The 17,378-nt window shown below is 44.5% G+C and overlaps 1 protein-coding gene across 1 annotated transcript in view; it reads right to left on the bottom strand.

The window, feature by feature from the left end:
- ERICH6B (glutamate rich 6B) overlaps nt 1-17,378 on the bottom strand; it is a 62,255-nt gene that overhangs the window by 39,283 nt on the left and 5,594 nt on the right. The window contains exon 2 of the mRNA XM_029048142.2: nt 7,914-8,026. The gene's annotated coding sequence lies outside the window, so the exon portion shown is untranslated. The remainder of the gene's footprint in view (nt 1-7,913; nt 8,027-17,378) is intronic.

Genomic DNA, 17,378 nt, shown 5'->3' with positions numbered 1-17,378 from the left:
TAAGATGCCCACAGTTGACAAGGAGGGGAGGACAGAGATTTGGCAAAGAAAACTGAGAAGGAATTTGAAAGGAATTGGAGAGGTAGGAAGAGAACCAAGAGAGTCTCAAGGCCAAAGAGTGTCTGGAAGAAGGGAAAGGTCACAGACGTCAAGGAAGATTAGAACTAAACAGAGTCCATGTACTTGGCCAAAGGAGGCTTGTCCTATTCAGACACCACGGTCTTGCTAATCCTCAAGACAACTTCTATCTACTTTACTGCATTGTACTTTCCTAGTATCCTATCCTGCTCCCTCTTGAGTTCCTCCGAGCGTCCCTGGCATTTTTAAAAAAGCTTCTCCAATCTAACCACAGCCACTGCAAACAAACTACAGCTGCCCGGTACAAACCACCATCACCAAAGTGGACCACAGTCGCCATGACCAGATCACGGCTACCCCGATCAGTCCACAGCCTCCACAACCAGACAATAGTCAGCAAAACCAAAGAGCAGCCACCTCGACCAAACCACATTCACTATGAGTGGACCACAGCTGCCATAACCAGACCACGTCCACCAAAAACAGACAGTTTCCCCGAACCAGACCACAGCTGCCGCAACCAGACCGCAGCCCCTACAACCAGAGAGCAGCCACTTCAGACACTGACACTGACGAGAGTCACCTCTGCCACCCAGAGATACTCCTCTGCCAGCCCCCTGAGGCCCACCCCCTCGGTCACCCTGCCTCTGGACTCTCTTGCTGCCTTTTTACTGTAGCTAAAAGGCCACTTGATTTACATAACCGCTGGAATCATTTCTGGCTGTTATGATCTATGAAATGAAAAGTCAGCCCTGAAAGCTTTAGAGTTAATTGCTGCTGAGTTAAGTGTTTTTTTAAACACCTTCATGCTGACACAATTTAAGAAATCAATCTGGGAGATGCGGAGGAAAAAGCGTGCTCCTCCATTCCGTTGGGCTAATTCCTGGGGGGCAGGGAGGGGAGGCAGGGGGAGGACGGCCAACAGGAGGGAGGAGGGGACAAGGGAACCGGGGAGAAAGCCAAGTTAAGCGTCCGTGTCCGGTTGGGCTGGCGGGTGGGGGAGTCCTCGACCAAGGAGGGCGACGGGAGCTGCGGAGACGCCTCATTGATTTTGATAAAGGTGCTTCGTGTAATCTTTCTCAATAGAGACATAGAAACACTTTCTCCAAAGGTTGTTTGTGACAAGTGATGAATAGCTGATGCAGGAGCTTAGCAAACAGGAGCCCAGCTAACATCTCCTGAATTTCCCTCTGGAACTAAGTCTGTTCAACAATAACCCTAATATTCATTAAGTGCTTACTGTGTGCCAGGCACCGTACTGAACACTGAGCTAGATAGCACATAAACTGGTTGGACACAGTCCCTGTCCCATATGGAGCTCACAGTCTAAGGGGGAAGGAGAACAGGCATCTTACCCCCATTTCTTTACAGAAAACTGATGTACAGAGCAAGTAAAGAACTTGTTCCAAGTCACAGCGTGGTGTGCATATACTCACTCCATCATCTGCTTAATCATTGGTGGAGGGCCCTTAAAATGTTCAAAAATTTCTTGTGGAGAGGGTACCTGCTAATATTTTGGGGCCATGCATTAGCCAGGACCTCTCAGGAAGTTCTAGTTCTAGCTTTGCCCATGGTCACCTGCATAAGTTGGATGCACTTTTTGTTTCCTGCTGGTGACTCAGTTTCCCAATTAAAAAAAAAATCTTTCAGCATTCTAAAGGATTATGAGTCTAATCAGCCTCCCATAACGATAACCTATGAAATGCAGGGCTCTGTTCTAAGTGCTTTTAGTTCATATTCCCATGAACCTTAGCTAAAAAATATCTATGCCAAAGATAATTATGTTTTCTGTTAAGTGTTTACTGTTTGTCAGCACTGTTTTAAGCACTGGGGTAGGCACAGGTTAATCAGGCTGGAGGCAGTCCCTGTCCCACATGGGGCTCACGGTCTCAGCAAAAGGGAGAACAGATATCTAACCCCTATTTTACAGATGAGGAAACTGAGGCACAGAGAAATGAAGTGACTTGCCCAAGGAGATTTAAGAGACCCACGTAAGGGTCAGGGCAAAAAGATTAGGGTCATGAGTCTTACGATACCTCTTCAATTTGCCAAAGCTGAAAATCACATTTCTTCAGTTCTAGTAGGTGAAAACTTCTTTGAACAAATAAAAATGGCTGTACTGTAGGCCCCTTATATGAGGTGGCACCTGAGGTAAAACTATTATTTGCAGAAAACAGGTTTGCAATTAGAGTGTGATGTTTGTCTTGGGGATTCTGAAATCCATTTACCATTTAACTCTCCAGCAGTTGGTAAACTCAGATTCTGAGGCCACCTGATCCACAACAGGGGGTTAAACTGTGCCCTTAGCAAAATTCACACCAGCCCGAGTTCGTAATAGCAAGCATTCAGTTTCATAACTTTCCGCTCGATATCCAATACACTGGTATCACTGGACCTTACGCTGTTCTCCTAAACCTCCACGTTAAGGGTTAAAAAGTGATTTTTCTTAATGATGGTAGATGAAAGCAATTTCACAGAATCAATTTCAATTTTAAGAGTACCTTGAGAGTCACCAATAGTTTGTGTTTTATGGTGTTGCATTAATAGACATTTCTAAAGTCAAGATTCTAGAACCCAGGCCATCAATTTATTTTCTTGGCTTCACTTCAATGGCCATAACCGAAAGAGGGTCTTAGATGAAATTTCTGAGCCAAGCAATGCCCACTGATGTCCTCCAGGGAGTCAATGACCTCCCGGAAAGCTGGCTACCTTAAGCCACTCGGATTACGGTGCAGCCTCCATCTTGTTTCTGTCTCTAGGGCCCTGGGGGCTGTGACTTCTCCTAATCCCCAGGCAGTGGGTGAAAGGACGACGGTGGCCAAGAGAGAAAGTGCTGGAGAAGAAGTGTTTTTACAGGCCAGGAGTGCTTTGGATGAGCTTCACCTCTAACCAGGCATGCTGGGGGAATCAACCAATCAATCAATCATTTTTATCAAACGCTTATTGTGGGCAAAGCACTGTACTAAGAGCCTGGGACAGCACAACATAACAGAGTTGGTAGACACATTCCCTGCCCACAAGGAGCTTAGAGTCTAGATGGGATCCTGCCAGTGACGACCGTCTCCCATAGTCACCACAGGAACACTAGTGGCAACATGGCTAAGTAGAAAGAGCCTGGGCCTGGAGGCAACTGGAGGCCCGTGTTCTAAACCCAGTTCTGCCACTGACCTGCTGTGGGAACTGCTGCAAGCCATTTAACCTCTCTGTGCCTAGGTTTCCTCAACTACAAAATGAAGAAACTGTACATTGTAAGTTCATCCCTCTAGACTGTACGCTTGCTGTGGGCAGAGAATGTGTCTGTTTATTGTAGTACTCTGAAGAGTGCTTAGTATAGTTCTCTGCGCACAGCAAGGGCTCAACACAGATGATTGAATGAATGAATGAGGATGGACCTACTTTCCCTATCCCTTAGAGTGCATTCAACCCTATTATTTATTTCTAACTATCCCAGCACTGAACACCATACTCAGCATATAGTTCTTGAAGGATTCAAATTTTGGATGAGGGGCAAGAAATCGTGAGCTCCTCCTATTGCCTAGTGGAGCTGCTGAACTGGGACATTTGTGAGAAGGGACAGGAGTTTGAGGAGGAGGAGAAAGTTGTTCTCTTCCCGATCCTACTGAAGCCTGGACAGAGGCTGGCCACAAGTCTGCCAGTGCTCTGCACATAGTAAGGGCTCAATAAATACTATTGAATGAATGATGTCTGGTCAACAGAAGACTCTCTGAAGGGCTCTTAGAAGAAGCAGTGTGGCTTAGTGGATACAGCACGGGCCTGGGAGTCAGAAGGACCTGGCTTCGAATCCCGGCTCTGCCATGTGTCTGCTGTGTGACCTTGGGCAAGTCTCTTCACTTTTCTGTGCCTCAGTTACCTCATCTGTAAAACAGGGATTAAGAGCATGAGCCCCATGTGGGACAGGGGCTCCGTCCAACCTGATTAACTCATATCTACTCCTAGTGCTTAGAACAGTGCTTGGCACATAGTAAGCAGTTAACAAGTACCATAATTCTTATCATTAATAGGCCAGGGCTTTCCCCTCAGGTATAGGATGCCAACATGAGTCCTGATATGGATCGAGCCCTGGATAAAACAGCTAAAACCTCATGCCACTCACTAACTCCCAAGTGTCCAATCAGCTAGTTCCAAGTTATACACAAAAGCCAGGGAGAGATGCATGATGACTTCTTGGTTGTCATCAGAGCCTGCGCTGTATCATTCCTGGTCAGGAGGAAGGTCCATCGAGCCAAGAATTCTGACTCCAGCAAGGACCACAGGATGATTGGAGGAATCATGGGATAGTTGCTCTCCTTGACATCCATCCTCATGACCAGGGATAGACCATCCAACATGCCTAACTTTCCCATCTTTACGGATTATCCCTCTGGTAGTCCATTAAGGACCAGTTACCCATGAATTGATCCAAAATGTTCTTCTATCTGCTGATTATTTTTGGCCTGTGCCGTTTCCTGGGGGAACGAATGAATTCCACAGGCTTCCCACACCCTCAGAGATAGTTTCTTTTTAGCTTCAGATGAATTCAGTGAGAGTATTGTAGGGTGTTTTCAAAATGATGGTGCGTTTAGCTGTTTTGGGGGAGGAAGGGATCAAAGAATCTTGAAGAGCCCATTGAGGGTGGAGAAAAAGGAATCTGTCTTCAGAGAAATCTCTCCATCAACTCTCAGGCAAATGGCTTGGCAGGAGGCAAGCAGCGAGACATACTCACTGTGGGATGCACACCTCAAATTTGATTCGGGAGATGTTGTTGCTCTGAAGTGAGGGTGATCAGGTCCTACCCTGTACTATCTTCTTAGCTTCCCTGATGAGGCATATTTGCTAATTTTGTTGTTGAGCAAAATTTGATGGATTTTCTAATGGGGATTGTCAGTTAGGGTTGGAATCATTTCTGATTGCACATTATTATATGTGAGTAGCTTCCCGAAAGGTGAGAGATTCAGGCTTTAATGAACTACAACCCAGCAGAAATAACTGAGTCGCGGGAACTACAGTTGTGCAGAAATTAGCCAAATTTCTTTTTCAATGAGATTTTACTCCATTTCAAGCTGTTTATCGACTCCATTATTTTTTAAAATTAATTTCTACCCGAGTTAACGAGATGTCGAGATTCTTCTAGGAGTCATTTGACTGCTCATTTTAAGGAAGAGAATTCAGAGTTCAAATTGTTAACTCAATCAAGAGGAATGTTTCAGCATGACCCACTCAGACTCTGTGGATGTTTTCTTGCCTTTAGATAGGAAGCATATTCAATCTCGCTTCGTCTGATCTAACACCTTTTTCCATCTATTAACATCAAGGAGCAACATAGAATTGTAAAGAATGAATTTCAGGACCACAGTCCAACCACTGAAGTCACTACACCTTCATTGGGCAGGCCATAAGAGGAGAAGGGACCACAGCAGGATACCCAAATAGCTATTCTGAGGAGGAGCTAAAACCCTAACTCTGTCAAAAATAAATGGGTAACTGAGAACACTTCTAATTCCTGAACACAGACAGATGAGTTTTTCTTCTGTTACCCCTCAACTGTCTACTGTTGTGCTGCAACTTATGAGGTTGTGCTTCAGTCATTCAAAATGGAAAATGGAAAAATTTTATTAGGTCCAGGAATAGGACTGAGACTCTAGATTAGACTTAGTGTAAAAGTAGGAAGTTAGGATTAAGAATAGAGGCTCATGACTGGCTTTGTTGATACCTGACCTGTAGGAAACTGAACAATAAGTAATGATTGGTGGAGGCTGGCCTTATGGTGTTTGCTGTGTGGTCTTGAAGATGCTAAATTGAAGATATTTTAAGGCATGTTTATCAATAATATCATTAATAATAATATTGCAAATAATAAGTGGTATTTGTGAAGCCCTTACTTCATGTTCAGCACTGTGCTATCGCTGGGGTAAATACAAGATTGTCAGTTCATCCCTGTCCTACGCTGGGACAGTCTAAGTCTAATGTCTGATCATCCCCATCAACTTAGGATCCTCTTGCAGGTTTGCATTCCCAGATTCTGTCTCAAGTCCGACCTCTCTTTGGGGCTGGAAATCGTGGTTTGCCCTGGAGACCCAACAATCAGGCTGGCAATCTAGATTGGGTTTATTTGGGGAGGGGGAGGGTGGTCAAAGGACCCAAGCCCCAATTCCTCTTGGGATGTAGATTTGGATGCTCTTGTTCTTATCAGAAGTGGGAGGTTCTTAACATCACAGAGATCTGCAGAGGATAATTAACCCACCCCCAACCTGCCCTCAGTTTGAGCACTCTGACAGATCATCTGCCCTATTCCCAAAGACCTTGGGGAACCCAATTCCTAATGTGGCACTACCTTTATAAGCAGGAAATTCTTTCCTCTGTCTAACCTGATCCTCTCCTGCTGCAATTCTAAGTCCAATCAATCAATCAATGTATTTACTGAGCGCTTACTGTGTGCACAGCACTATACTATGTGCTTGGGAGAGTATAATAAAACAAAATATTATATATTGGTAGTTAGTAGACACATTCCCTGACCACAGTGAGCTTACAGTCTAGAATGGGAGATAGACATTAATATAAATAAATTACAAATATGTACATAAGTGCTGCAGGGCTGACAGAGGGGTGAATACAGGGAAGAAATCCAAGTGTAAGGGCGATGCAGAAGACAGCGGGAGAAGAGGAAACAATGGTTTAGTCAGGGAAGGCCTGTTGCAGGACATGGGCCTTCAATAAGGCTTTGAAGGTGGGGAGAGTAATTTGTACATCAGATATAAAGAGTGAGGGCGTTCCAGTCCAGAGGCAGGATGTGGGCGAGAGGTGAGCAGTGAGACAGAGGTCGGCAGTGAGTAGGTTGGCATTAGAGGAGGGAAGTGTGCAGCCTGCTGGGTCATAGTAGGAGAGCAGCGAGGTGGGGTGGGAGGGGGCAAGGTGACTGAGTGCTTTAAAGCTAATAGTAAGGAGTTTCTGTTCCTCTCATTCTGTCCCCAATAGAAATAAAGCAGAATTTATTTGAATTTGATTCTAGAACGCTGGAAGAACCTTTGAAACCTTAGCTTGGGAAGCTTTTGGCAGCTACCACATCCCTTTGCTAAGAATGTTGATCATCTTGGGATCTCTGGGGATGAAACCCAGACAAATGACTCCTTAGAGGAGAACAAGCAGTTTGCCAAGTTGGATACCATGCCTACTAAATTCAATTGAGACAGCTAAAATACTCAGGATGTTTGCAACACAATTGATTTACAACCTTGGTAGAACTTAAATGGCTCATTTGAAGAAGTTAGGTCCTTGTTGCTCCTTGAAGCAGTACTTTAATGAATTCATCTGGCACTATCTGGATATCACATGTTATTTGATAAACAGTCCATTATCATTAGAAAGTAACTAATGAACAATTAATATAAGGGATTACACACTTAGCTAATTTGATAATTTTTAATTTTGCTGAGATTAAAATGTACAAGATCTCATGAATCATGATTAGGCTTGCTCTAATAAAAGAAAACTTTATTTTTTTGCTGTCAGTCAGGACCGGAAGAGAAACTTTCTCATTTACAGATATCCGGTTCTGACAATCTTTCTAGAGGCCCAGATCATACAAAGGTTCCCTGTCTTCATCACTCTACTGACAGTTCCTTTTAGGTGTGGTTTACAGAGTTAATAACAATGGAGGTAGTTGTTAAGTGCTTACTACACAGCAAGCATTGTAGTAAAGGCTGGGGGTAGATACAATGCAATCAGAACAAAGTCCCTGTTCCACACAGCGACAGTCTAAAGGGGAGGGAGAACAGGTATTGAATTCTCATTTTACAGATGAGGGAACGGAAGCAGAGAGAGGTTAAGTGACTTACCCAAGGTCACTCAGCAGGCAAGTGGTGGAGCCGACATTAGATTCCAGGATTCCCGATTCCTGATCCTGTGCTTTTTCCACTGTCCTGGTGACCCTGGTTGTCTCCCTGTGAGGCTGAAGAGAACAGCAGTTGAATTCCATTTAACTGTGGGAACTGATGAGTCTGGCCAAGTAAACTGGAACATCCCAAGGGTCTCTCCTGGCAGGGCCAGGAGGGCGGGTACCCCCGACCCTTTCTTTCTGACCATAAAAATAAAAATCATAATAATTACTCTAACACCTGAGGTATTTGCTAAACTTTACTGTGTGCCAAGCACCATACTAAGCATTGGGGCAAAAATAAGATAATCAGATCAGATCTATGTCAGCCTAGAGGAAAGCAAGAACAGGTCTTTAATCCCCATTGTGCAGGTGAGGAAACTGAGACAGAGGACCTGTGACTTGACCAAGGTCCCACTCCCTGCCTGTTTCTGCTTGTCGTGCTCGTCTATCAATCAATCAATTGTATCTTTTGAGTGCTTGCTCTGTGCAGAGCATCGTAATAAGTGACTGGGAGAGTACAGTACCGTACAATACAACAGATTTAGAAGACATGTTCCCTGTCCACAGAGAGTTTACAGTGTACAGTCTGTCCTTCCCTCAGGGAACGGTGGTGCTCTGGGGCTGAGAGAGAGGGTTTGGGGGAGGGCAGAGTCAGGAAGGGGAGGGAAAAGGATCAGGAAGGAGGAGGAGGGTGGGTTGGTCTCAGGCTAGCGGAATCCTGGACCATATTGAATCCCAAACACTTTGACTCAGGGTGGAGAGTGAAGCAACGGGGCAGGGGGAGGTGTTTCCCTCAGGGCAGTTGAGCCCACCTGGTGATCTGAGCCCTCCTCCAACTCTGCAGAAAGTACTCATGGATCAGGTCAAGTAGTATGTGGGTGGGTGAAATTTAATTTGCGTAGACTCTTCATCCACTGATTTGGACCCTACCTTGAGCCCCTGAGAAGAAAGGTGGCTCCCATCCTAGTGTCCTATAGCCTGGATCTGATCTGCTTACCTTATATCTAGCCCAGTCCAGCGCTAATCATAGTCCTTGGCACATAAGCACTGAATATCACAATTACTACAATAATAATAATTATTATTATTATTATGGTCAGAGGGAATGAGTCAGGGGTACCTGGATTTATCTGGGACTCTCAGGCCCATCTTCCACTGTAAAGGCTGGACAATAAATCCTGTGAGGCCAGAGGCGATGAATATATCTCTCACTGTCATTTCCCCCTATCCTTACTCACTCATTCTCTTTCTTCCTTAATACCCCCTACCTCACTCAACTCATTAAGAGCCCAGAACAGGTTGCCATGGTGACCAGTCCCAGCTCTTGGAAATAATCCCCGAGGAAAGGACCGAGAGCAGTCTTCCCTGATGCCTGCCCACCTCATACTTAAGTCCTCGGGCCAAGAGTCTCCATTGGTTGCATCTGGAAGTTCCAGGAGGAGCAGAAGACTCTTGTTTTCCGACCACCTCGCTGCCCTTTGATCCGTTTGGATCCTAAAGCCACTGGACTTTTCCGATTCTGCTCCCTGCAGTGTCAGGGCTCGCTAAATGGGGACGATCGTGATTGATGGGATCATTAATAATAAAACACTATAACAACTGGACTCCGTGGGGAGGAAGGAGAGACAGTCTCTGAGCACAGCTTCATCCTCCACTGGTGACCTGTACAGGAGGGAAGAACTAAGGAAATGGATAATTAGAAACACCTGTCTCTCCGGAGACCCCTCCACCAACAGGCTCCTCAGAGCCGCACATCAAGACACATCACGACCAGCTCTAATTTTATGTAAGCCCTGATCTGTCCAGGATTTTATTTTACATTTCTCTAGGGAGCAAGGTAATTCGTTGAGTCGAGACACTGGGAATCTCATTTATCCTCATCAGACTCCATTTTGGAACAGGTAACAGAAGGTTCCTGACAGTAAAAAATAGGACTTAAAATAGGATGGTGTGTTTCTTGCCGAAACTAGGAGGAATCCTTGGGACTTTACCGGAGCAGAGTTCAATGTCAGGGTGTCAGCTGACCTGAACCTTGAGAGAAGCAGAGGAATTTGAACAGGGCACTTCGGCAATGCTGGCGGGATAATCTGTTGCTGAACTGTACTTCCCAAGTGCTCACTTCCCCTTCCAGTTATTGTCCTATCTCCCTCCTACCCTTCCTTTTCAAACTCCTAGAACAAGTTGTCTACACTCGCTGCCTTGAATTCCTCAACTCCAACTCTCTCCTGGACTCCCTCCAATCCGGCTTCCATCCCCCTCCATTCCACCAAGACTGCTCTCTCAAAGGTCAAAGGTCACCCATGACCTCCTTCTTGCCAAATCCAATGGCTCCTACTCTATCCTAATCCTCCTCGACCTCTCAGCTGCCTTTGACACTATCGACCATCCCCTTCTCCTCCACACTCCTGGTTCTCCTCTCATCTTTCTGGCTGTTCGTTCTCGGTCTCCTTCGCGGGCTCCTCCTCCCCTTCCCATCCACTACCTGTAGAGGTTCCTCAAGGGTCAATTCTTGGCCCTCTTCTGTTCTCCATCTATACTCATTCCCTTGGTGAACTCATTCTCCCCCACAGGTTCAACTATCATCTCTATGCGGATGACACCCAAATCTACATCTCCTCCCCTCTTCTCTCCCCTTCCCTCAGGCTTGTATCTCCTCCTGCCTCCAGGATGTCTCCACCTGGATGAATGCCCACCACCTAAAACTCAACATGTCTAAAACTGAGCTCCTTATCTTCTCTCCCAAACCCTGTCCTTTCCCTGACTTCCCTGTCACTGTGGACAGCACGACCATCCTTCCCATCTCACAGGCCTACAACCTTGGTGTTGTCCTGGACTCAGCTCTCTCATTCACTCCACACATCCAATCCGTCACCAACACCTGCCGCTCTCACCTTCACATTATTGCCAAGATCTGCTCTTTCCTCTCCATCCAAACTGCTATCGTGCTGGTACAAGTCTCATAATATCCTGACTGGATTATTGTGTCAGCCTCCTCTCGGATCTCCCTTCCTCCTCTCTCCCCACTCTAGTCTATTCTTCATTCCGCTACCCGGCTCATCTTCCTACAGAAACTCTCTGGGCATGTCACTCCCCTCCTCAAAAACCTCCAGTGGTTGCCTATCAACCTTCGCATGAAACAAAAACTCCTCACTCTAGGCTTTAAAGCTCTCCATCCCCTTGCCCCCTACCTCACCTCCCTTAACTCTTTCTTCTGCCCACCCCCTACACTCCGCTCCTCTGTCACTCACCTCCTCACGGTCCCCCATTCACACCTATCCCGCCGTCGACCCCTGGCCCACATCCTACCGCTGTCCTGGAATGCCCTCCCTCCTCACATCCGCCAAACTCTCTTCCCCTCTTCAAAGCCTGAGAGCTCACCTCCTCCAGGAGGCCTTCCCAGACTGAGCCCCCCTTTCCCTCTGCTCCCCCTCCTCTTCCCTCCCCCCTGCTCTTCCCCCTTCCCCCTCAGCACTGTGCTCATTTGTTTATATTATTTATTGCTCTATTTATTTTGTTAATGAGGTGTATATCTCCTTGATTCTATTTATCTTGATGATGTTGTTTTGTTTTGTTCTGTTTTGCTTTGCTGTCTCCCCCGTTTAGACTGTCAGCCCGTCAATTGGCAGGGATTGTCTCCATCTGTTGCCGTACTGTACATTCCAAGCGCTTAGTACTGTGCTCTGCATATAGTAAGCCCTCAATAAATACTATTGAATGAATGGTCTGCACACAGTAAGCACTCAATAAATACAACTGATTGACTGATCACTACTACTACGATGGGACTCCTAATTACAATCCTCTCATGAGCATGCTACATATTTCCTCTTCTCCTTGCTGATGACCCTCTGGTAAAACCACCAACTCTTTGTTGAGTTTGGATGGGTCTCTCTCCAATAGCTAGTTAGCTGGCCTACATACATTTCTTTCCTGAAATAATTTTTCACAAGGTAAATCCCTCTGCTCACTGCCCTTCTCACCGCTCTGCTTCGGGCTCCTCGTCCAGTGGGTCTGCTTAATGTGGTCTATTCCAGAAGGACAGGCTCAGATTTGCAGAAAGGAACTACTACTGATCTTTTTTATGATGTAATGCCTCTGGGTTTGCAACCTCAAATCCCACTGGACTTTTTCTTCTTCTCTATCCCATTGCAAATTCATACAGTTTGCTATTTGTTATCACCCCTAGGTCTTTCCAGGTTTTATTGATTTCCCATTTTTCTCCCTCGCATTAAATATTTGCTTTTCTGATTTATTTTTCCCTAGTGCATTAGCTTGCATTTTTTCCAAGCTGCCGTTACTTCCTGCTCAGAGAGCTGACCTCTCTAGTTCCTCATTGGTGTTGGGGACATTTCCCAACCGAGCACATTGGTGCCTTTCATTTAAAGAATTATTCCTACATTAATGATGATGTTTCTAAGTAAGATGTGTTGATAACAGCAATTCCCTCTTGTACATTACTCTTTACTCTGATACATTTTCATTTTTCAGGACCCTTTATTTCTGCCTCCCCTTAGCCACTGTTGAATCCTTGGGAAACTATTCCTAGTCCTGTTACCATGAATAAACGTTTGGAGTGAGATTTTGAGTTTTGTTTCAGATATTCTTAGCGTCTATTTTCATTACAAAATTTGGAGGTAACACAATGGAAGAATTAGGGAATGTTCTCACAAAATGAGTCTCAGGCATATCATAATGAACAAGAAATAATATTTGCGGTTTTTGTTAAAGCGCTTATTCTATACTAATTGTTGTGGTAGATAACAATGCATTCAGATCACAGAGTCCCTGTTCCATGTGGGGTGCACAATCTAAGAGGGAGTGAGAATGGTATTTCATTCCCAGTTTACAGACGATGAAACTGTGGCACAGAAGAGATAACAAAACTGGAAAATAGTGGAGCTGGGATTAGAACCTGGGTCTTGTGACTTCCCAACTTCTGTTCTTTCCGTTGGACTATGGCTGCTTCTCTTTTTTTAATGGGAGAAGAAATGGTTTTGTGAATGGTATCAGTCAAGGCGTGATGCTATTATACTTCCCAAACTCTACTTCAGACTTATTATACTGAACTGAATAGTTCGGCAAGAGTGCAAAGTAAGCTGCTGGAGGTGGACATAATAATATAGGAATTTGTATAGAAAAATGAAGATCTTCTAACACTTACCCACTAATCGAAGGTGACTATAATACACAATCTTCCCATAAGTAGTAATAGCAGCAGCAGTAATATTTATTGAGTTCCCACTTGGAACAGTGTGCTATACCAGCCACTTGGGAAGTACAGAATAAAGAAGCAACTCCTTCCCATAGGGAGTTTATACCTCTAACAAGGGAGATGAACATAAAAATTTTGTTTTTATAACACGACGCAAGGTTCTTGTCCCCACATTATAATGGTAACTCCTTTATTCTCCTATTCTGCTATTGTAATCCCATCAAAAGATGATTCAAATTAGTCTTTGATTTATACACCAGGCTGTTTGTTACCTATAATTCTAATGCTCCATACATATTTGCAAGTTTTTTGTCTCCTAATATTAATTTCAATATTGCAGCAGGGAACACCTATTGGCGAACTGAAGGGGGAGGCTCCCTTTTGATGTCTTCTTTGAAAATTGCTATTTCATGGGGGTTTTCCTCTCATACCTCCAGGATTTAATAACTATTTCTCCCCATCCTGAAAAATGTAGGTGGGCAAACACTCTTTTTCACTCACAATACAAGGTACTCAAGTTATATGTCAATTACCCCTCTGCTCTGAGCATTTTCCTCATTAATAGCAGTAAAGTGCAGTTCAAGGGTATCTGTTAGCCAACCATTGTGGAGTTACAATGGACAGCCAATTTCCCATTCTAATAATAAGGTACATTTCTTTGGAAGCTTCTGTTTCCATGTGACAAATGACTGTTTGAATGTCCCATATGGTTGGCAAGGTATAAAGTCATAGAGCCAGGGTTCTAACCCTTCCTCTTCCACTTGCCTGCTGTGTGACTTTAGGCACCTCACTTAACTTCTCTGTGTTTCAGTTTTCTTATCTGTAACATGAGGATTAGAGACCTGTTCTCCCTCCTACTTAGACTGTGAGGCTCATGTTGGACAGTGACTGTGCCTGACCTGATTATCTTGTATCTGTACCAGTGCTTCATACAGAGGGTGGATCATAGTATATGCTTAACAGATATCTCTATTATTACTACTAAGAGGTGGTCACTACTTTCTGGGACCACATCTCCCTAACCCTGATTCTCGAATCCCTTCACAGTTGTTATATTTGTCCTCTTCCTCCCTGGTTGCTTGATTTCCTGAGGCACTGTTAAGGTCAGTCATTCCATCAAGAGCATTCACTCTGGGTTTGCCCAGTGCCATTTTTTTGACAGGATTCTTTTTTCCAGAGCTGGTAGCTAATTCCATGTTTACCAGGACAGCAGCGGAACCAACAAAGGGAATAGTTCTGGGGCCTGGTAGACCCTCAGAGTCACCCCAAAGTCTACCCCAGGACCCTAGACAGAGTAAGATAATGGAGAGGGAGAATGGGGTGGACATGTCTTATCTAAAGCTTTCACCCAGATTTTCCTTTGACCTTTCTCACTCTGCAGTATTCAGATGTCTGGGTTTGCCCCAAATAGGGTGCGTGTGTTTTCCCCTACTTCCCAGAGAGACCGAGGGACACCTCTCCTTGCTGTCTCCCCTATTTTATCTTATTGAGTAGTGTTGCATCACCCTTTCCACTCCTCTCTTCCATCGGTACTGGAATCGAGAATCCACTCAGAAGATCTCATTTGATATATCTACAGGGACCTGCATTTATCCAGTTTGGAACTTTCTGATTTCACTAGATCAAACCATCTGACCTTTGCACCTTTTGAGAGTACTGGATTCGTATCCTAAACAGAGGTCTTTTGGGTGGCAACTGTCTGAATCAGGAGGGGAATCTTGAGGGCACAGTTTCCTGCACCCCGATATTTCTATTAATATAAGCATAGAATGCAGCTGCCCTAGTGGAAAGACCACAGTCGATAAATACGATTAATTGACTGAGAGTCAGAGGATTGGAGTTCTGATCCTGTCTCCACCACTTGCCCACTGTGATCTTGGCAAGACACTTAGCTTCTCTGTGCCTCAGTTTCCTCACCTGTGAAATGGAGATAATATAACTGTTCTCCCTCCCTCTTAGACAGTGAGCCTGTGTGGGTCAGGGATGGTGTTTGATCTGATTACCTTGTTATCTACCCTCAGCGCTTGGCACATAGTAAGCACTTAAATACCACGATTATTCTTAGAATGCATTTTTCTGCAATAGAACAACAAGGCTTCCTATTTTACATCTCGGATGAGTGATTCTCAGGTTGTTTTCTCATTTCTGGCTTCTGCAAAGGGAACACGTCTACCACCTCTGTTGTATTTACAAGCACTTAGTTCAGTGTTTTGCACACAGTAAGCTCTCAATACACACCATTGACTGATTTATTGAACTCAATTAGGATGGAACAATTTTGTGGCTAGGACAGACTGGGCTCTTTGGGATTGGCTTCTTTGCTTGCCTAGCAGGGAAGCAGCATGGCTTAGCGGAAAGAGCACGGGCTTGAAAGTCAGGGGACATGGATTCTAATCCTGACTCTGCCATTTGTCTGCTGTGTGCCCTTGGGCAAGCCATTTCACTTCTCTCTGCCTCAGTTACCTCATCTGTAAAATGGGGATTAAGACTGGGAGCCCCACATGGGACAACCCGATTACCTCCTATCTAACCCAGTGCTCAGAACAGTGCTTGGCATATAGTAAGCACTTAAACACCATTATTATTCCTCCCAGAAAACCTGAGGGCATGTGGTAACCTCAAATCAAGGAGGTAAAGGCTTTCTGAAAAGCCACTGAGAGGTTCATGAGGACCACATATTCGAATCTTACCCTATCTAATAAGTTTTACTGAATGTGTAATCTGAACAGCAAAAAACATTGAATTTACTTAAAGGAAATAATATGCTGATTGCCCAATGCCCTCCCTAACCTTGCTATCCAGGAGATTAAGCATATCATTGAAAAGTTAATGGCACACTCTTATTGCAAAGTTAATGGCGTAGACAGCAATCCCGCTTTCTATTTATCTAGCCCCTTAGGTCTTGAAAAATCACAAAGCCTTTTATATGCCTTGCAAATTATATATGCACCACAACAAAGCACCTTCCCTATCTGTAAAATTGTGACTATAAGAAATAACCCGATGTTGTAAAAATTAGGATTTGGATGGAAGACAGTGTAGAGAAATAAAGAGAGCACAATCTCAATTGACTTAAATATATGAATTCATTTGCTTTCCACTCTCCTTTTGAAGCTCATTCCACCTGTTCATCCTATTTGAATGCTTCCAAGAATCCTTCTTTCATTTAAATCTACAGCTCCTTATTTGATCTTGATTCTTGAATACCCTTTAGCTGATTTTAAAACTGCAATCAGATCACCATCTTCCAGTCATTTCAAAAGGCTAAATGGTTCTGATTTTGCCTCTCTTTCAGTGTGAAAGTCTTGGTTTCACTTAACACTTTCATTGCAAAACACATTATGCCTCTTCTGTAATGAGTTTACAGTCAATCTCCCCAGCTAGATTGTAAACTCCTTGAAGGCAGATGTCATATCTACTGACTCTTTCGTGCTCTCCCAAGTACTTAATACACTGCTCTGCACAGAGTAAGTGCTCAATCAATGGATAGTACTAAGTCATGCACACTACGCAAATATAGAAAGGTTATTCATTCATTTAATCACATTTATTGAACACTTACTGTGTGCAAAGCACTGTACTAAGTATGGGAGAGTATACTATAACAATAAACGGACACATTCCCTTCCCACAATGAGCTTAGGGACAAGTCAGCTGATTAGTTTATTTCAGAAATGCACTACTTGAATCTTCTAGAGCCAATATTTATTTAATTCTAAAATTTCTTCCATCAAAGCATCCCATTTCCCTGACCTATTTAATATTTAGTTATCCCTCCTTAAATACTGCATCAGCCTCCTCACTGACCTCCCTGCCTTCTGTCTTTCCACTCTCCAGTTCACATTTAACTCTACTGCATCAGCCTCCTCACTGACCTCTCTGCCTCCTGTCTCTCCCTACTCCAGTCTATACTTGACTGTACTGCATCAGCCTCCTCGCTGATCTCCCTGCCTCTCCTCACTCCAGTTGGTCATAGGGAGAGGGGCCGAGAGAGAGCAGGGAGGTGAGGTTACAAATGTCAGATGTCTCAGTTCTGCTCCAGAGGTGAAGAAAGGCCAAGAAGACAGAGCAGATGACTTTTATATGTGGCTCAATGTGCACAGGGTATACCGGGGTTGGGCAGAGGTGGGAAAGATGAGGACCTCCATTTCGCTCAGCATTACTTCCTGGCAGCTGTAACCCATCTCCCTTCAAGTCACACCATCCCACTGG

The sequence above is a fragment of the Ornithorhynchus anatinus genome, chromosome 20 (assembly GCF_004115215.2).
Source record: "Ornithorhynchus anatinus isolate Pmale09 chromosome 20, mOrnAna1.pri.v4, whole genome shotgun sequence".
NCBI lineage: Eukaryota > Metazoa > Chordata > Mammalia > Monotremata > Ornithorhynchidae > Ornithorhynchus > Ornithorhynchus anatinus.
The sequence above is the reverse complement of the archived record's forward strand: the minus strand, read 5'-3'. Positions and strand labels throughout refer to the sequence as shown.